Genomic DNA, 22,117 nt, shown 5'->3' on the forward strand with positions numbered 1-22,117 from the left:
TTGTTAAAAATGACGTCAACGGAAAAGTTATAGGAAATTAAGTATATTTTCGGAAAATCACACTGAAAGAAAAAACCTTTCAAAATCAAGACAAAAATCATTAAACTCGAATTATCAAAACATGTCCCCTCAGATTTATCTCATTTTTATTAAAGATAGCTTAAAACATGTTCTAAAATGTCTTTCGATTTTTTTTTAAATCTGATAAATTTTTCAAAAATATCCAAATTTTCCTTTTTTTGTAAAACCAGAACAAAATCGAATGCTACGCATTATCATGTTATGTCATTTTAACTTTTTTTTAGGCCCAGCCGTTCTCAAGTTATGCCACTGTTTATATTTTATGAAGTTTTTGTCCTTCCGACGTGAGGCAACTGAAGGGGGAGGGGGGGAAATGTGATTTTTTTAATCAAGTAAAACAATTTTACATACTATCGGCCAGGCTGCAATTACTCAAACTATTTTCCCGAAGAAAGTAATATTTTACCATGATATATAAAGTATACGAATATACGCTAGAGCCGACGGATGAGAAAATTCTGAGTTGAATTAACGCTTCTAGCACGATGGAATTTCCGAAAACCATTCAAAAAAAATTTTCCTCGTTTTTGTCTTTTTTCGTATATTTTTGCATAGAAAATGATAACGTATATATTATAAGCAAGAATAGATTCGGTTTTCATGTTTAAACCTTAAATAAAAATTCTTAAAATCCATGTTTTTTTTGCTCGATTAAAAAATTCACTTTGTTTTTTTACCCCCCCTCCCCCCCCCCCCCCCCTTCAGTGGCCGAACACCGGAAGGACAAAAACTTTATAAAATATGTATTTGTAATGGCCTAATTCAAGAATGTTCTAGGTGCAATAGTGATATTTCTCTTCCTGGGGTGCGTAAACATTTCTTAGCGTCACCCAGTTAATTTATTTTATCAACACCTTTATTAATTTTAAATATATTCGTATGGTTAGGAAAATATATCACATAGATGATCATTTTTTCAGTCCTCTATGAATATATGTAAAATATCAGTAACTACGGAAACAATATGAAATTGAATGAGATAAATAATTGTTTGTCCAGTGCAAGTCTTTGTTGATTGCAAGAACGCAAAATTTGTTTGAAATTTGTATAGGAAAACTAGTTCTTGCTATTTTAATTCTACGAGTAACTATTTCTATAAACCAGCTACAGATCAAACCGATTTTGGCACGTTTCACGGATTATTTTTGACACGACCGTATTCGAAAATCAGTTTTATTCTTTTTTAAAAACAAAACTGACATCTCAGAATATTTCTTCGAGGCAATTCTGAAGGCTTAGCGGACAATTCCCGGTTCGGTTTGGCGAATTCTGCGCGAAGTTACAAGCACACGTACATACACCACAAATACACACATACTCATATACATACATGCAAGCACACATACATACATCAATACATAAAATCGACACTTGATAGATGTTTTGGTTATCCTCGTTTTGACTGTTTTATATACGTTCCTAAGTATTCAAGTTTAAATATAGTTTATTTTCGTTTGATAGGTTTAAACAGAACAGTTTTCAAATAACGTTTGCTTATATCTTATATATAAAAATGGAAGTGAAAAAGTTCGACCGCGCATCACTTGAGAACGGAGCGTCCGATTTGAGCCGTCTTTTCTTTATTGTGTTCGTTTCCACCACCGCTATGTTTTTACGGCAAGAAAAGTTGAAAAATTTACTCGGAAGATAGGAAAACTCGAAAATTTAGTTTTCCATATAAAACCCGCAACGCATTGTATGCGCCATGTCGTTGGCTGCTATGATCATCGTACGATTTTTTGCAGCACCGTTGTCGTATTCAAACAAACACGTGGTTACCTTCATTGGAATCGCCACATCTAACAATGCTATTAAACATTTTGGGGGTTTACAATTTCAGAAAATAACCAATCAATATCCAACTTATTAATCAACCTAAACTCAAGCCTAAAGCGTCAGCAATAAAATTCGTTAATTTCATTCATTCGTTCATTCATTTATCAAATTTATAAAACAAACACGAATCATTTTGATTCATTTTTACATCGGATGCGTAGCCAGAAGATCCAGTGCAGGTTAACAAAAGGTTTAAGCACTAAATTCACTAAATTGCCACTTCCCAATCGTCAAATGAAGAATACATTTTGCATATGTTAACGGATTATGAGCATATTCGGTTTAACTGAATATCAAGCTAATAAATCAACAAAATACTTTTAAAAAATACTGAACGAAGCAACTATTATACATCGTATTTAAGGGATCAGTCCCGGCGTAGTGGTTAGCATTCACGCCTTTTACGCCGAGGACCCGGGTTCAAATCCCAACCCCGCAGAAGTCACGAATGACCCAAGCTGGTTAAAGTGACTATAATCAAAACAAAAAACAATCGTATTTAACTTTCAGTCGATTTCATTTCGTATTAGACTCTTTAGAAGTGTAAAAAGGTTTAGAAAATGACGCTTTTATGTTCAATTGTTTTAGTGCGTGAACTACCAAAGGAACAATACAGCGATCAATTGATTTTGTGGAATAATAAAATTTAGTTTGTTTTGAGAATTGAGAATAACAGTTATCGAGATTCAGCAATGCAATTCCTTTGGGTAATTCTTATCAATAGATTTATGAATCAAAAAAAAAATTAAAATCTGATGACTATTGATATTGAATACATATCAGAATATAAAATTGGCCCTTAAATTATCGAGAAATTCCAAAGTTGCAGCAGACGATATTAGCCGTCGTACCAAATTTTACAATTTTACAATATATTAACATCCAGTATTACTATTTTTAACCAGCAGAGTTTATAAAACAAGACTCAATGCAACTACCACAAACACGACTGTTGATATTGCGGGGATTGGCAAACCAACTTTTACACCGATATGCATTTCTTACTAATGACTTAATACAGTTGTTAAATTTAGACATTCTCTGAAATCCCAGCGTTTAATAAACCAAACGCAGAACTCCTTAGACAACGGCAAAACTTGACTTATACCTAGAAAATATCCCTTTTTCTAAAACGCAGCAGGAGTTCATCTGAAGTTTACATATCGTATATTTAGCCCAATTTGTGGCAGTACGAAGTTTGCCGGGTCTTCTAGTACTTATATAAAATTCAATAGTGATCTTTCATTTGTCACCAAAATCATCCAAATCTGTCTATCGACTCTGAGAAAAGTGAGTGCAAAACGTTCTTAAGTACACACATACGTACACTCGCGCATACGTACACTCACACATACATACATACACACTATTTTCTAAGGTTTCCAAAAATAAAATACGGAAACAGTTTGCTTTTACATTTTATCCGTTATCTGCATCCAACTAAACTAAGCTATTAATCATCGCCTCGGTGATAAATTTTTGTTCGCTTCTTCATGAAGATCGAAGCATTCGAAGAAGAGTGAAGAATATCATGTACGCTTCGCACCGCAAACGGACCGAAGGCGAAGAATAGAAAGCGCAAAGATAAAACACAAATGTTCGGCCTATGTATTATTCTCTCGCAAGTCACATCGCTGCAAGCTTTGTAGTGTTATTATTATCTTCATTCTGGAGCAGTGAGGCGTTATTGAATCTTCGAATGCGTTCCTGCTTGAAGACTAAAAATAGGCGTTATGATGCGATTATCAGCAAGCCTGGTTGGAACCAATTAAGTCAATTCCCATATGCTACATAGACTCCAATAAGGATGTTCGACCGCGTTAATGGAATCACTCGAGACCGTCCTTATTGGAAACGTTCTTATTCGAAACCGCGTTATTCGGGGGACTGCTGTATGTCAATAAAATCATAAAATCAACATGCCATCGAAATTTTGCAATTATCGAAAGCTTTTTGTTATAACAAAATAAATATATTCTAGCCAAATCATTTTAGTGGCTTCTTTTGACATGAAAACCGTTTAAAAATAATTTTATTTCTACAACACCCTTTGCTTTGATGAATTTTTGTTTGCGAGCTAAAAAATATACTAGAATATGGCGATATGGCTTCGCATAAAAAATGCTTACTCTAATACTCTTTATGGTAGCAAAAATCTGATTGGTCATTGGTCAGGGTGTTGCCGTTTTAGTAGCTCTATAAAACTAAAAGATTAATAACAAGTAACTGTAATAAGATCAATTTTGATTGGTGGGCCATATTGTATTGCTACGCCACACGTATGGTAAATTTAAAAGAGACTTGGTGCATCCAACTAGTTTTATCGTGGTAATATGAACAACCATAATAAAATCGATTTCTTAACACTTTTATTGTGGTTTTATAGCTAGCTATAAGTAGCTTTTGCCTTGTATCATTTGGGTATTGCACAATACCATGATAAAACCAGAGGTAATGAATAATACCGCAATTAAACCTTCCTACCGCAATAAAACCTTACAAAATTCAAATAAAACCAAGCGGCTTTAGAATTGTTGCTTGGGATGCATTGAGCAGTGCTTAGAAATCTCATATTCAATTTCTTCGGTCAATATTCAATTTATAAAATACGCCTGAATTGATGCAATATTCTGGTCATTCTTTGTTGTTTCTAGAACTGATGAAATGAATTCAGTACTGCCAACCTGAAACGACGATTCCAGCGAATTACTTGCGTTCATGTTCGTGTTGTTCTCTGCATTCCTTCATTCTCGACAATAGACAATGAAATCAAATGTAAATCATTCATTCATGCCTACAACGGTGAACGAAACTACAATAACGAAAATATTGTATGAATGTATGTATGGGGGTAGCCAACATCACCTCAAGCGTTTTCCATTGTATGCAAGTAGAATAACTGCAGAATCGAGTTTATCTACCTAGCAACTTTCATGTCAATGCTGTTTGTGAAGGACCAAAAGGTGTTGGGTGGATCTATAAGCAATGTCGCTTATATGATTCCACGGGATATATGACATTCCTTCCAGCATAGACTTCCGGTTTCTAGATGCATAACTTCGCTGTGCAAACTTATCTTCTGTGATGATTTGTGTGATAGAAGGGCGCGTCAAAATCCTCTCCGACCTTATATGACTTGGGCTGGTTACCACATCCCTCATCCAGTCTTCGATTCATTCGATACCCTAATGCTCCTTCCCCTTTACGATATTGATGGTATATGGCAATGCAATAAAATATGTGTTATATGAATATACATTATATGAATATACATTATATGAAGATATATAGACAAAAACAGAACAATCTCACCAGCAGTCCTTCGAATGGAATAGAGTTGGATCATTTGAGTTTACATGAGTGCTTCCATTATTAATTTGATTTTTTCTTCACATTTCGGAGCAATACCACTCCGAAATTATATTTAATTTTCTTCAACCAGGTTTTGGTTGATTGTAAAAAGCAGGCAGTTTAAAAAACTAAACTTTGAGACCTAAAATATCAGTCAAGAGTAAGAAAATTGACTAACAGGTTAACCGAGCAATCATTCAGCACTGTAATTTATGAATTGTATTGAAGGGTAGAAAACTGAGACAGATAAACACTGGCAGCAGCTTGGTAATCATGTCCATGTGCTGGGGATACTACTACGGGTAAAAATGTATGCGTTGTATGTGTTTTATATTCGCCTTCGTGCAGGGTTGTCAATTTTTTCGAGCACTGGCGTTGAGGCATCAACCCACTCTTGGTTACAGCGAGATATAGTAGCGAACCTATCTGTTGCAACTACTTGCACCCAGAATCGAGTGTGAACAAGAGGGTCAACTAAGGACTGTTAAACCGACGTTTGGGGAAGGTTTCGTAGCTGCTACGTGTGGTTTCTTGTGGCATATTATAGTAAATCTCGTACCATGAATTCATCCAAATTCATTCCCTTAGTACTGTCAATCTTATTAATCGTACAGTCATATACAGTGGATTAAGAACCAATGATCTTGCAAGTCATTGTTTGGAGGTAAATATGAAATCTGGTAAATTCGCTTGACGCCACAAAAATGCGATCAATTTGCATTTCGTAATAAATGCGTAATTTTACAAGGATGGTGTCATCGGAGAAGTTTATTAAAATATATCGTATGCTTTTACCCTATTGTTTTTACCCTATTGGAGTGACCGTCAGTTCACCTATTAGGGTGATGTGGGGGTTTAGGGTGATTAAATGCGTCCAAAAATTTTTTCTTCAAACAAGATGTAGAACACTAATATTTTTTTGAAACGATGGTTTTTACAATTGATGGAGAGACGGTAGGGGAAAGTAATGAAAATTTTTTGGGTAAGAAGGGAAAAGAGCGGAATTAGGAACAAAAGCGAACTTGTCTGTTGTCTGTTAACGCCTGACCGCATTTCAAGGTCGAGGACGAAAACACGAGTTTGGTCAATGTAGAACACACTAAAATAAGTAACTATGCTAAATGTAGTAACTGTCTATCTTTTACTTCTACCAGCCGAGAGCCGGTGTGGCTTTCGCCGTATCAAGAATTTCTCTCCACTGTACTCGGTACTGGATTACTCGTTGCCAATTCGTTACGCGTCTCGACACTAGCACGTTGTGCCCCTCTATTGCTGGTGCCGGAGAGGTTCTTGAAGAAAACGGATCTCACTGTACAGTCGTCCGGCATCCTTGCGACGAGGCCGGCCCACCGTACTGTGCGTTTGTGCTCCGCCAAAAATAGTTCGCAGTTGTTCAAACACAACAAGTGCGCGTATGTCTTCCGTAAGCAAAGTTACTGTCTCAAGTTCGTAGAGGACTTCCTTTCTGACAAAATGCTTTTTTGACGTAGGACTACGTCTTTGTTTACTATACTGGGACTGGGTAGCATTTTGTGAAAACGAAAATAGAAGTGTAACGTTTGAATGAAAGATTTCAAATGCTAATAACTACTAAATTACTGAATGAAACTGAACAATTTATATGTCATTGTATAGATAAAATGACCAGCAATTTCATAATGGGGTAAGAGAGTAATTTTAAGGAGGGCGTAAGAGGGCGGCCTCCTATACAAATGAAACACAAATTTCCTCAAAACTCGAGAATTAATCAAGCAAATGGAAACAAATTTGGCATATAGCTCTTCGCGTTCAACTGTATCATGTGCTGTCCTGGAATCTATGAAAATATGATGCGTGGACAAGTTGTACTCTCGACATTTTTGGAAGATTTTTCGGTGAGCAAAAATTTGATCCATATTAGCACAGGCTCGTACAAAGCCCGCCAGATACTGCCCAACGAATTCTTTTGCTATTGACACTCTGAGGGGTCCAACTAACTTTAGACAAATTTGAATATTTTCCAAAGGCTTGCTTGCGACTATTTCACTCACAAAGCAATTGGGTTCATACTATCCGGTATTAAAAATCAAGTCAAATTGACTTAGTGGAATAGATGATGATGAGCTCTAGATGAGTCTTCATGGCATAGTAACTTTCAATTCAAATCAAATTCTTACTTTTGGTAGCAAATCCGGATTTGAACATTGATAATGAACCAGTTCATAAAATTTCGTTTGGCAAAGAAACCTTAAATTGGTACATCCTTGATGACATTGCTTTAATATAGGTTCAGGGTGTGTGAAAATATATCATTTTTATTTATTATTTTTTCCCAACAACGGAAAATAAGAGTTGCAAACGGATCCATAAAACCGCTCAAAGGTTTCACCTTCCAAGGATACCCCCGGCCAGGAGGGGCACGAAACAACCATTCAAACGGCTTCTTCCACGGCCCATTAGCACCCAATTTTTCATCGGGTGAAATTTTCTACTGCCAACTGCCATTATCGTTCTTCCTCGGCTGCTCTAATGGCTAACTGGGCAGTATTTTACGCTGTACTGAGCGGGTGATGCCGTTTTCCTGTTGAACAATTTCCATCGAACCTCACCGATCCGGCGGTGCGGCGGTGGCAGCAGCGGCGACGCGGACGCGATGGCGGCTTGATCGTTGTTACCTCGCGCCCGCATGTGCACAACGTCAATAAATCAGACGGTAATTATCATCGTCAAGGTCCGGCACAGTCATGTAGCGCGCAGCAATTTCCAATAAAGTTTAGTGCGAAAATTAACTCATAAAGCTGATTTATGCACGAAAGAGAGTAGTCCTCGGTGCTGCACTGCGCTCAGGAGCCGGTTGCTTGTACCGATAGGCCTATGATTTTCGTACTTGGGTACAATTTTTTTTATTTTTAAATCCTTGAGTGGTGTACTAGCCGTCGTCGTCGTCGTCTACCTTCGTCTAATGCCTTCGACTGCAATAAGCAGGTGATAGCACGTGTATGGCCTTCACGCGCGCAGATTGGCTCGAGCGGACAACTGAAAGGAAGCCAGAGTGAGATAAAATATTAAAACAGAAAAGCTGATACTCGAAGATAATTAAAATTAATAGCCATTACTGGTGCACTTGGCCGCCAGCAAGATGGAAGATATTTATTAGCAAAAAGGCTGCCCAAACTAATGCGCTGCGATCAGCTGAGTAAGTCCGTTGACCGGTTTAGAGCTTATTAATTAGTTTCAATATCATGGTGCAAATATGCAGTTTTTTTTCTCTATCTCTCAGTAGCCAGCTCGTGCGGCCATGGTCGGCCGGAATGTGTCAAAATAATTGTTAGTTTACTCTTCATCTAGTAAAGTTCAGTGCAATCAGAGTGTTCGGAATTCAGGTTGCCGGTCGAATGATACTTGAATTGAGAATAACTACATGATTTTCAGCAAACTCTGTGCAAACGAACCAACACGATCCGAACAGGAATGTTTTAATCAAGCTCATGTATGCTTATTATCCAGTGCAACGATGTAGAAGTTACATTGTTTCCTATTTTCTCTCGATACACAAACTATTCCAACATAACCACTGAGGGATGATTTTGATTTGATGATGATTCACCCAAATATGAAGGTATGTTTACTCTTTCCAACTTCCAACTAAAATCATATAATAAATTTATTTAAGAGGAAGTTATTCCCGGTCAGTAAGTCCTAAGCCGACTTGCTGACTACTACTGCTCCGCCCCCTCACCCGCTGAGCTGAGATGAGGTGAAGGGCGCACTGGCTTTGTTCCGTTCACTTTTTTTTTCTCATAGTAAGTTTTTTTTTTCGTTTGCCGTACATATATTTTACAATGAGCCACTCACCCTATCCATTCGCCGAAACAGGTGCTGATGGGTACATTTCATCATCCTTTGTTTCAGTGTGTTTGTTTTTTCATTTTCCCCGGAACCCTTGTCAGCCGGCAGAAGCTTCTTGGATAGCAAAAAAAAAATACCATGAATGTACTACCTGCTAGCTACTACAACTATTTTGCAGCAGAAAGAGAGTAACCGGACGGGGTTGCAGACATTCAACATGTTTAACAAACGAACTGTGCAACGTGTGTGCTCTACAGCAGCAGCACCAGTCGTGGTGCACCTGACGAATTTCCGAGGCTGCCGGAGGATGTGGGTGTGCGAGCGTGTGTATGGCATATGAGGATTGTTGAAGTTTGTACCGCCGCACTACGGGCGGGAACGAAGGCTCCGGCTCGAGCTGCTGGATGCAGTCTTACAGCCGGATGTTGCAGATACGTGTTGATAGCAATTGTACTCGGCGCAGACAAGGCACACACTTGCATGCTGGGAGGTGCCGATGAAACGGGTTTGGGTAACTGGATAATGGGCAAGAAGCAGCAAGCAGGCGTGCAGGGGTGCAACGAAAAATGTTTCCAAACAAACAATTAGAATAATTTACAACAAAACGAAGTGCAGGGTAGTCAGCGATTCGAACATGCAGTTAGTGGTTTCCGGCAGCGGTTCGTTTGATGCCCACATTTTATTTTTAAATTTTTAAATTTCAATGTCGAAAGTTAGTTATTCATAGAATATTCTTTCGTGTATCCGCTGATATATTTTGGTCGATATTTTGTTTAAAAATACAATTAATAAGGACACCCAACTATAGGATATATATCAATTGAAGTTTCTTAACAAAAGAAGCATTGGACTGGCTTGGAATGCTTGCACTGGTAGGGACAAAACTAGATCTGAGACTAATTAATACATATACTTGTAGTTTAAATGCGTAAAACACTCGGGTGCCAACCGAGAAATTGTGGGTTGGAGTCCCACTACCACAAGCTACCCAATATTTTTAGCCGCAGCTCGAAATTTTCCCAGTATTCAGTCTAACATTTTTCGCACCAAACGCACCTCTGCTTTAATCAAAATAGAGTTTACGTTTGACCGCGAAAAAGTCAGTAACAGTAAAACGAAAAATAGGTTTCATCATCCATCAGAAGACACCCGCCGAACTTGGTTAGCACCCGGTCGTATAACTTTCGAGCACGTATTTTGGCCACACTATTTTGTTTTATGGTTCGGTTTGGCTGTTTGGTAGCTCGGAACGACTTGATTCCTTCCCGGAGTCGTATTCTCCTCACGGAACTATGGACAGCACCGAGTTTTCTGGCCAAATTACGGTCCGACAGATTGGGATTCCTCTTGATGGTCTTCAAAATCTTACCATGCAGTTTCAGGTCGACAGTTCCACTCCGATGATTAGCTTGAGGCTTCCGAATCGTCGTTAAGGTTTCCTTATACCGTTTGATAGCGCGCCAGACGGTATTTCTGGGCAATTTCAACTGTTTAGCTAGCCTAGATGCAGATCACAATGAATTTTCCAAATAAAACTGTGCACAATTTTTTCCCTTTTTTTGGCTTCCATGTTGTTTGTTTACAAAATACAGTCGTTTTGCGGACTGTCAAAAAAATATAGGTGAAGTTAACAAAATTTCTGACACGTGAGCGCTAAGCAAAAGTTTATTCCAACTCTAAATGTAGCAAGCTTCATAAACTGAACCCCGCTTTTGTGCCCAAAATTTGCTTGCTAATTTTCCCTTAACATTTTTTCCTGGGATGTGCGCAGAATTAGATACGTTTACGGCATAATTTTTTTTTCAATTCATCCAATTTTCTAATTTTTGCTCGATGATGATGATGATGATGATGATGATGATGATGATGATGATGATGATGATGATGATGATGATGATGATGATGATGATGATGATGATGATGATGATGATGATGATGATGATGATGATGATGATGATGATGATGATGATGATGATGATGATGATGATGATGATGATGATGATGATGATGATGATGATGATGATGATGATGATGATAATGATGATGATGATGATGATGATGATGATGATGATGATGATGATGATGATGATGATGATGATGATGATGGTGATGATGATGATGATGATGATGATGATGATGATGATGATAATGATGATGATGATTGATAAAGATGAAAGACAAATGTTGAAAACTGAAAGATGAAAGATGAAAGACGAAATACGAGAAATGACAGACGACGAAAGACGACAGACGCAGAATCAAAGATGAATGACGAAAGACAGGAAATGAAAGCTGAAAGATGAGAAATGAGAGATGTAAAATGAGAAATGAAAGGCGACAGATGAAAGAGAGAAATGGTTACCGAAGAATGAAAGACGAAAGACAAGAGTCGAGCAACGAAAGGTGAGAGAAGGGAAATGAAAACGAAAGAAAAACGACGGAGGATGAGAGACGAAAGATGAAAGATGAAAGACAAAAGTCAGAAAAAGGAGATCGAAAAATCAGAGGGGTTGTGCACTTGACACGACCGCATAGGTGACGTAGGACTACGTAAGCCTCTTTGTAGCGATAGTAGGATGTATCCATGTATGTAATAATTCAATTCTTCATGAATACATGCTACATGCGTTGTACGTAACGTTTATCAAAGTAGGAACATTGTATACGTTCAATCCTCAACAGATTGAGGAGTTATTTCTATGAATTGATTGAATCTATTTTATTAAAACGAATCAGTCACTCTAAACCAAACAGTAAATAAATTTTCATGATCTGTTTTTACGTTAAACAGCGCTTTTCCTCTGGTAATCGGTACACGGTACGCACTAGTTTTCAAAAAGCTGAAAATTTTACGCAAAACTTTTCTGCGGCTTGCAAAAGAAGAACACTGATTTACAAGCTGCAGACGTTTTGGAAGTGGTAGAAAATGTCGTTCGTGACCAGAAAACTTATTCCCGCCATTTGTTGGTCATCCGCAACGGCTAAAAATTCAACGTTTTTCTCGTTGCCTGTGTTATTATCGTATTAACTGGACAAGAAAATATAATAAACTCTTCAATTGTTGCGTGGTCCTTAAAAGAACCGATTGTTAGATTATTATAACTCCAGTTTGCAATAAACTTGCACTAACGCACTTAACGTAATTTTCTTTTCGGTAAATTGGAGTACTGATAACCGAAAATCAGGCACGGTTTGTTTCCACGAACCAATCAGAAAGCTACACCAGCTATGTCATCGACGAAGCCGTTCGTATACAATCCTGAGTCACGATGAAATCCAGGTGGCCAGCTGCAAGCGATGTAGGATAATTCTGGTCTTTTTGTTGTCGTGAGCCGCACTTCCGCAGTTAATTATTCATTCCATCACGGCAGCCAGCTCCAGCTTCAATAGTTTTCTGTCCTCAGCAGCCGATGAATATGGCTGACCGGGAACTGCAGACGTACACGACTCGAGCGTGAGTTTCGCTTGCCCTTGATGCTTTCTCCTTTGTCACGTCCAGACATGCCAGTAAGATGTTGGCAGTAGCTCAGCTAGCGTTTGAAATTTGAATAATGCTGTCCGCCGGCTTACCTCGTGTTTTGTAGCAGAGCAAGCGACAAGAATCGGTTTCGCCTATTTTTCGTGGTCCGTCATTCCATCATCTACGTTCAGGGATGGTTCGATCACTTTGACTCAATTTTGATTCATTTGACGGTACCGTCTCAGCCGAGCCAAATATGACAATGTTACATATGGGACATGTGTAGAACTAGTTCTAATCTACCATTTTTCTGAACAAAGTTTTGCTGTACCTTTTGTAGTTACGGTGCTACAACGCTAGTAACTCATCAGTGACTAAATGAACGCTCATTTAGTCACTAATAAGATACTAGCATTGTAGCGCTGTAACTACAAAAGATACAGCATAACTTCATTCAGCAAAAATATAGATAATAACATGTTCTACAAATGTCCCATATGTAACTTTGTCATATTTGGCCCTGTTAAGACGGTACTGTCAAATGAATCAAAATTGAGTCAAAGTGATCGAACCATCCCTGTCTACGTTGAAGAAAATGGAGCATTTCAGTTTCAGTCTGAACGAAAGAGCAAAGTTACTAGTGAGCCGTTCACCTTTTGCTGCCAAAGAAAAATTACGCTACGTATTACTGTAGCATTGGTGATGGAAAGATTTGTGTTGCTAAAGAAAACCAAGTGAAAAGCCCCAAGTTTCCTTGGTTTCATCAATTACCGAAAACCGTTCTTTTACGAACGAGCAAATTCTTATAAGAAGATGCAAAAGATGTCACTAAAACAATTTCAATCCATAATTTTCAGTGCATTTTTACGCTTGACCGAACACATTTACTTGGAGCTGGTATATTTGTTGGCTGCTTTGGTACCTTCCGAGACGGCCAACTCAACCGGCAGCAACAAGCGAACAGAAGCGCGAGAGGTGAGCGAACAAGCGAACACCCAAGCAACACAGCTTGTTATAGAACAGTATAATATTACATATATCAGAACTTCTCTATTACCTGAAAAGCGCAAAAAAATTAAGTCTAATGATACAAGTATTGAAAGAAGTATGTATCAGGTTATTTCGTACCAATTTAAAACGTTATTATAGCATAAGCTACAACTTGTTCTTCCAGTAGTTTAAATTTAGTAATGGAGACATAATAAAAACTTCGTGTTGACATGTTGACAAAACAAACATTATATATCTGATATGAGCTGTCAAATAAATTCATGTTATCCAAAAACATCTCAAAACTTTAATAATAACGACATATGTTTTCACAGTACGTTTATAGTATTCTTAAGCGACTACTTTCCACGAATATTATTTTCTAACTTGTTTTGTGTGTTACTTGGGCAATTAGAATCAATCAAATTAAATAGAATAAAATTCGATTTTGCTATCTATTTGTGTAAATAGCTTGGAAATCTATTAGGAATTCACTGAATTATAAGCCGAAGCGTGACAACGCATTACCACTTTGATGATGTCATTTCCAACAACCAATCATGAAGCTAGGATTTATCTATGGACAAGGTTTCATTATTTCCAATTTTTCAATAGCGCGCACTTAAAAATCAATAGCTTTCTTCATTCGTATAGATGCGTAGAAGATTTTCCGATCGATTGGTGCAAAAACATTTCAAATCGATCGGGAAACCGCTAAGATATTAGCGCTCAAAATCTTTCATTTTTCGTGACGCTCGCATTTTTCGATTTTTTGGAATGACCCCCTATACCAGCTGCCTCCCTGAAAGACGTAGTTCTACGTCAAAACGAACGATTAAAGACGTAGGATGAAAGACGAGAGACGAAAAATGAAGACGGAAGAGAGAGGATGGAAAACGAAAATTGAAAAATGAACGATGAAAGATGAAAGATGAAAAATGAAAATTGAAAGATGAAAGATGTGAGATGAAATATGAAAGATGCAAAATGAAAGAGGAAAGATGAAACATGAAAGATGAAAGATGAAAGATGAAAGATGAAAGACGAAAGAGAAAGATGAAAGATGAAAGATGAAAGATGAAAGATGAAAGATGAAAGATGAAAGATGAAAGATGAAAGATGAAAGATGAAAGATGAAAGATGAAAGATGAAAGATGAAAGATGAAAGATAAAAGATGAAAGATGAAAGATGAAAGATGAAAGATGAAAGATGAAAGATGAAAGATGAAAGATGAAAGATGAAAGATGAAAGATGAAAGATGAAAGATGAAAGATGAAAGATGAAAGATGAAAGATGAAAGATGAAAGATGAAAGATGAAAGATGAAAGATGAAAGATGAAAGATGAAAGATGAAAGATGAAAGATGAAAGATGAAAGATGAAAGATGAAAGATGAAAGATGAAAGATGCAAGACGAAAGATGAAAGATGAAAGATGAAAGATGAAAGATGAAAGATGAAAGATGAAAGATGAAAGATGAAAGATGAAAGATGAAAGATGAAAGATGAAAGATGAAAGATGAAAGATGAAAGATGAAAGATGAAAGATGAAAGATGAAAGATGAAAGATGAAAGATGAAAGATGAAAGATGAAAGATGAAAGATGAAAGATGAAAGATGAAAGATGAAAGATGAAAGATGAAAGATGAAAGATGAAAGATGAAAGATGAAAGATGAAAGATGAAAGATGAAAGATGAAAGATGAAAGATGAAAGATGAAAGATGAAAGATGAAAGATGAAAGATGAAAGATGAAAGATGAAAGATGAAAGATGAAAGATGAAAGATGAAAGATGAAAGATGAAAGATGAAAGATGAAAGATGAAAGATGAAAGATGAAAGATGAAAGATGAAAGATGAAAGATGAAAGATGAAAGATGAAAGATGAAAGATGAAAGATGAAAGATGAAAGATAAAAGATAAAAGATAAAAGATAAAAGATAAAAGATAAAAGATAAAAGATAAAAGATGAAAGATGAAAGATGAAAGATGAAAGATGAAAGATGAAAGATGAAAGATGAAAGATGAAAGATGAAAGATGAAAGATGAAAGATGAAAGATGAAAGATGAAAGATGAAAGATGAAAGATGAAAGATGAAAGATGAAAGATAAAAGATAAAAGATAAAAGATAAAAGATAAAAGATAAAAGATAAAAGATAAAAGATAAAAGATAAAAGATGAAAGATGAAAGATGAAAGATGAAAGATGAAAGATGAAAGATGAAAGATGAAAGATGAAAGATGAAAGATGAAAGATGAAAGATGAAAGATGAAAGATGAAAGATGAAAGATGAAAGATGAAAGATGAAAGATGAAAGATGAAAGATGAAAGATGAAAGATGAAAGATGAAAGATGAAAGATGAAAGATGAAAGATGAAAGATGAAAGATGAAAGATGAAAGATGAAAGATGAAAGATGAAAGATGAAAGATGAAAGATGAAAGATAAAAGATAAAAGATAAAAGATAAAAGATAAAAGATAAAAGATAAAAGATAAAAGATAAAAGATAAAAGATGAAAGATGAAAGATGAAAGATGAAAGATGAAAGATGAAAGATGAAAGATGAAAGATGAAAGATGAAAGATGAAAGATGAAAGATGAAAGATGAAAGATGAAAGATGAAAGATGAAAGATGAAAGATGAAAGATGAAAGATGAAAGATGAAAGATGAAAGATGAAAGATGAAAGATGAAAGATGAAAGATGAAAGATGAAAGATGAAAGATGAAAGATGAAAGATGAAAGATGAAAGATGAAAGATGAAAGATGAAAGATGAAAGATGAAAGATGAAAGATGAAAGATGAAAGATGAAAGATGAAAGATGAAAGATGAAAGATGAAAGATGAAAGATGAAAGATGAAAGATGAAAGATGAAAGATGAAAGATGAAAGATGAAAGATGAAAGATGAAAGATGAAAGATGAAAGATGAAAGATGAAAGATGAAAGATGAAAGATGAAAGATGAAAGATGAAAGATGAAAGATGAAAGATGAAAGATGAAAGATGAAAGATGAAAGATGAAAGATAAAAGATAAAAGATAAAAGATAAAAGATAAAAGATAAAAGATGAAAGATGAAAGATGAAAGATGAAAGATGAAAGATGAAAGATGAAAGATGAAAGATGAAAGATGAAAGATGAAAGATGAAAGATGAAAGATGAAAGATGAAAGATGAAAGATGAAAGATGAAAGATAAAAGATAAAAGATAAAAGATAAAAGATAAAAGATAAAAGATAAAAGATAAAAGATGAAAGATGAAAGATGAAAGATGAAAGATGAAAGATGAAAGATGAAAGATGAAAGATGAAAGATGCAAGATGAAAGATGAAAGATGAAAAACGATAGATGAAAGAAGAAAGATGAAAAACAGAAGATACAACACGAAAGACGGAAAATGTAAAATACGAAAAACGAAAGATGAAATACGAAAAGTAAAGGTCAAAAACGGCAATAAGGCCATTACAATAAGGCCATTACAAATATTTTAAAAAGTTTTTGTCCCTCCGGTCCCGGTGTTTGGGGGGCGGAAAAAACAAAGAGAATTTTTTAATCGAGCAAAAAAATATGGATTTTAGGCATTTTTACTTAAAACTTAAACTTGAAAACCAAATCTATTCTTGCTTTTAATATATACGTTATTATTTTCCATGCAAAAATCTACAAAAAAGAGACAAAAACGAAAGAAAATTTTTTTGGCCGATTTTCGGAAATTCCACTGTTTGAATTCCCATTTCTATTTCGTGCTAGAAGCGTTAACTCAACTCGTACACTCATTTTTCGAGTTTTTCAGGATATAGAGCCCACAAATAATTGATTTTATAAAACAAAATTAACTCATATCCTACAAATTATAGTTTTGCCCTCTGATTCTTCAAGCCAATTTCCAAGAGGGGGGTAACAAAAACTTTAAAAATAATTTGCAATGACATAAATGAAAGATGAAAGACGAAAAAGCAAAGATCAAAGCCGATAGACAAAAGATGTAGAACATAAAACGAAAAACGAAAGACGAAAAACGTAAGACGAAAAGTGGCGGTCAAAAATGAAAAAAGAAACGAAAGACGAACGACATAGGACAAAATACGTAAAACGAAAGATGTAAAATGCAAGACTAGAGATAAAAAACGAAAGACGAAGAATAACAGAGGAAAAACAGCGGACGAAAAACGAAAGACGAAGGTCAAAAATCGAAAGAACAACGAAAGACGAAAGCCGAAAGACGGAAGACGAACGACGACAGAAGAAAGACAAAAAAACGAAAGACGAAGGTTAAAATGGATAAACAAAAAACAAATGACAAGAGATGAAAGACGCGGGGCCCAGTAAGAGGCGAGGCTGCCATACAAATGAAACACAAATTTCTGTCTGTCTGCCCGTATGTTCCTTATAGAATCGAAAACTACTGAACCGATCGGCGTGAAAATTTGCATGTAGGGGTTTTTGGGGCCAGGAAAGGTTCTTGTGATGGTAAGAGACCCCTCCCTCACTAAGAGGGGGGCCATACAAATGAAACACAAATTTCTGCATAACTCGAGAACTAATCAGTCAAATGGATCCAAATTTGGCATGTGGGTGTTATTGGAGGCAAATTTTTTTACTGTGGTGAATTGAGACCCCTTCCCTTTTCAAGAGGGGGGGGGGATTAAGATCCTATACAAATGAAATACAAATTTCCTCTGAACTCGAGAACTAATCAAGCAAGTCGAACCAACTTGGCATGTGAAGGTTTTTGGAGTCAAGAATTTTTTTCTATGGTGAATTAGGACCTCTCCTCACTTTAGGAGGGGGCTTCTATACAAATGAAATATAAATTTCCTCATAACTCTAGAACGAATCATGCAAATGGAACCAAATTTGGCATGTGGGTGTTTTTGGAGGCAATTTTTTTTCTGTGGTGAGTTGAGACCCCTCCCGTCTTTAGGAGGGGACTTATGACCCCTCTCACCTATAAGAGGTTTTTGAAAGGCATATGAAAGAAATTAGCATTTAAACAACTTCTTCTTTTCCAGAAAATTTCAAACTCCTATCTTCCAGAAATTTCCAATGCTAATTTTTCGATTCTCGTCGAAATTATCATTTTGAATCAACCATCGCAGAACAAAAATGTTTGTACAAAAATATCTTCAATTATGGACAATTCCAAAACCTGAAAAAGGATCTGACGTAAAATTTTTATAATATGTATACCTTATTTTTGTTTTCAATTTCTAATCTTTGATCGATGATACGATAACCTAATAGTGTGATTTGACGACAGTGACATTGAAAGTTACATTTCTGATCAACCATTTTTATGCAGCATTAAACAAACTCGACTCGAGTTTGTATTCCACCTCTAATCCTCCAATCCTTGTGCTTCAGCACAAAACGTACTGCGACAGCATAAAAGGCCAATGTCCCACGATCGTGTAAATCCGAACAAATTTGCCATCCGCCGCCGTGGCTATCCATGATCTAATAACCACTTGTTTGGCTCAAAAAGCTGAAACCTTCACTGCGACTGTCAACCGTGTCGACACGAAGCAAAATTCCTTTTTCTTAATTAATAAAAGTTATCTTCCGAAACCATCACAAGCCCCAAGCCGTTCGTTGACCAGCAGCAACAACAGCATATCAGATCGAAACCCCCTTTCAAATAAATGACGCCATTAATTTTGCGAACGCCTTCCCAATTTGGCACCTTCGTCTCTCTCACTCTCCGTTCGACGGCGGTCTTCCTTTGTGAGAAGTGCAAGCTCAAGGTTAAGCCGGAAGTATATTCCACCGGGCTTCTGCTTGATTTGGCCGAAGGGGACCTATTCGGGTGGCGTGTTTCGTAACTTAAATTGGTGCGAATATTAAAAAATGACTATTTGTCGTAGGACTGTGAAAGGTTATTAATTATATTATAAATAGGTACACAATTAATCGAATGTTTTAAATATTCCTCTGTGATGGGACCAAGGTGCTAATCGCTTCGCTTAAAACGAGTGATTTACTTCTACAAGACAATGTTTCATAATAAAGATTTATTCGAAGTTTCAAATCATTGTCACAAAAAAATCTTGAGATTTATATTTGAGTAAATATTTACTAATCGTTTGAACGCCAGTTACATTGGGAAACCGAAGGGGTCACAGAGGCCTTAAACAGAGAAATTCGTTCATTCTAGTAAACCCTCCGCATCATTGTCGCCAGCGACCGCCGAAGTCGACGCCGAACGACGAAAACAAGAAAATATCGTGTGGCTTAGGTGTGTCGCTCGATTAAGGCCCTCGCTGATCGTGGCAATCAAGATCGGGTTTGGCGGATAGGTACCGAGCCCTCTTTTTCCACTTTGTGTTAGCAGCGCCGATATGGGTTAGTTAACGTACCGCCTCGTGGCTCCTCCGGCTCTTCTGGCGCTGGCCGGTTTCATCGAGCATGTTCGATTCGATCTCCCTCCGAAAGGTTGAACGACGACAATTCTTCACTGTAACAAGAGCATCGTGGGGAACGGGGACGCGGAATGGCCTCTCGGATTTTATCGGCTGCTAATAGCTTCTCAGACCCGCACCAGTCAGTGCCAGTGGTGGGGCGGTGTGGTTGGTAGCTTATGAGAAACATATTTTCGCTACTCTGAAATTGCATAGCTAAAGGTTTCACAACGTGTTTCTAGAGCTTGTTTCATTGCGGAATAGCTATCTATCTCGAAACGAGCCGATATAATCGATCGGTCGGTGGCGGTTTGAAATGCGATTGGCTAAAATTAAAAAATTTCCACCGAAACGGGGCGGTCATATTCTCCCATAAAATCGAGAAGTGCCCTTCAACCACAGCACTGCTGTAACCAGTCTTTATTAATCTCGGTAGAGATTCACCTTCGCCCGAGTAGTGGCAGGGCAGCATGAGATAGGCAGAAAAAAAAACGAGGAAACCATTACCTACTTCCCGAGGTAAAAGAGCTCGACGGTCTCATTGCCACATGAGAGGCGGTATCACTTACCGTATCCTTTCACTTTTTATAAGGTCCATCAAGTTTGATGTCCCTCGACTGCTGCTGGTGGGCTGCCGGGCCATTCCCGTCATGTCATCGTCGTTGGCGTTACTGACTGAGGGCTCTGAGGCTTCTTTCCTGCTCGGGTGTCATATGCATTGCTAGGTGAAATTCAATCTCCCCCACTAGCCCCTAGGTGTGAGCGGCGAGGGGACGTGACCGGTTTCGCAAAATTTCAGCTTCCGAGATGGCACTGCTTTTCGGAAAATGTGTCATTTTATGTAATGATTCGCCGCTGTCCTTGACGGCGATGGCGATGGCGATGGTTGTAGGTTTTACTTGTTCGAAAGGACACCGTTATACTCACTCTCAACCTCTTGCACGTTTGAATGGGATGGGATTTGTTCTTCTTATTTTATTCGGATGCTTTTTCATGAACTCGATGAACTGTAAATGGAATTGAGATGAAGTCACTATCGTTATACTGATCGTTGAACATTTTGATTCTCAAAAGAGCAGAATTGTTGTTTAGATTTCAGCAATATGACCGAAGAGTACTTTCAAAAGATGATGTTACTTAATATGGTTGCAGGAATGGTTAACACCCTCATGCAATAGTCGTTAACTTAATCTAGTAATGGATTTTACAATCTTTCAGGTCCTTACCTTGTTTAAGGTATGTCGCCATTTCAATAGATTTCGTTAGGGATAGTCGATTGGTAACTTTCCGGTCAACAGCTAAATATGGGGCGCTATTTTCTATAAATGTTTTGTTGATAAGACATCCCAAATAACAATACGAGTTTTATTGAACTCTTTTTGCGGTTTTCATGCTTCATTTTGGTAATAAAATCTATCATAAGAGTGCAATATAACCCAAATTCATCAGCATAGATCATTTATACGTTGATATAACTAAATGTATCGTAAGTATATTATCTGAGCTTGGAAATCAATTGCTAGATAGTTTTAGTTGTCACTTCACAAAGAAAATTTAGTTGTCACTTCACAAAGAAAGCTTGTCTCATAACTACCTGTTCTTTTTTCATACGGAAGGTAAACATCGTTTGCCTCAGTGTCTCGCTCGTTGCAAAAATCTGTGAAAACAATATTTTTTCTGGCAGCGGCTGTGCTTAAGGACTGCTTCGTACTTTTTTATTTTTTTTATAAATGTATTCTTTATTGCGACACCAATAACCTCCTATTGTTGAATAACCTAGCTTGTGCACAATGTAAGTTACTTCTGCATCTCAGATTTACCTACAGATAACAGATTTAAGCAGAAAAGAACAATTGACATAATTGTGAAGTCATGTATTCTTAGAAATTTGATAACTTCTTGTACTCTTACCCGCACAAATCAATTGCAAAAATGGTTGACAAAAGATTGTTTATTTGGGGCAATAACAAAAATGAGTAAAAGTTATACAGATCAGCTGGCCCGTCAAAAAGTATTTTGCATGTTTGATACCTTGAGATACCTTGAGAAGATATGGTCTGTTCTGATACCTTGAGATATGGTCAAATTGATGAATGTTGTGGAAACAATGAGCAATTGAACTGAATACCAATTTGAGTCTTTCAAAGTTCTCGTTAAAGACATTTGCTTGCAGGAC

Source organism: Sabethes cyaneus, chromosome 2 (assembly GCF_943734655.1).
Source record: "Sabethes cyaneus chromosome 2, idSabCyanKW18_F2, whole genome shotgun sequence".
Lineage (NCBI taxonomy): Eukaryota > Metazoa > Arthropoda > Insecta > Diptera > Culicidae > Sabethes > Sabethes cyaneus.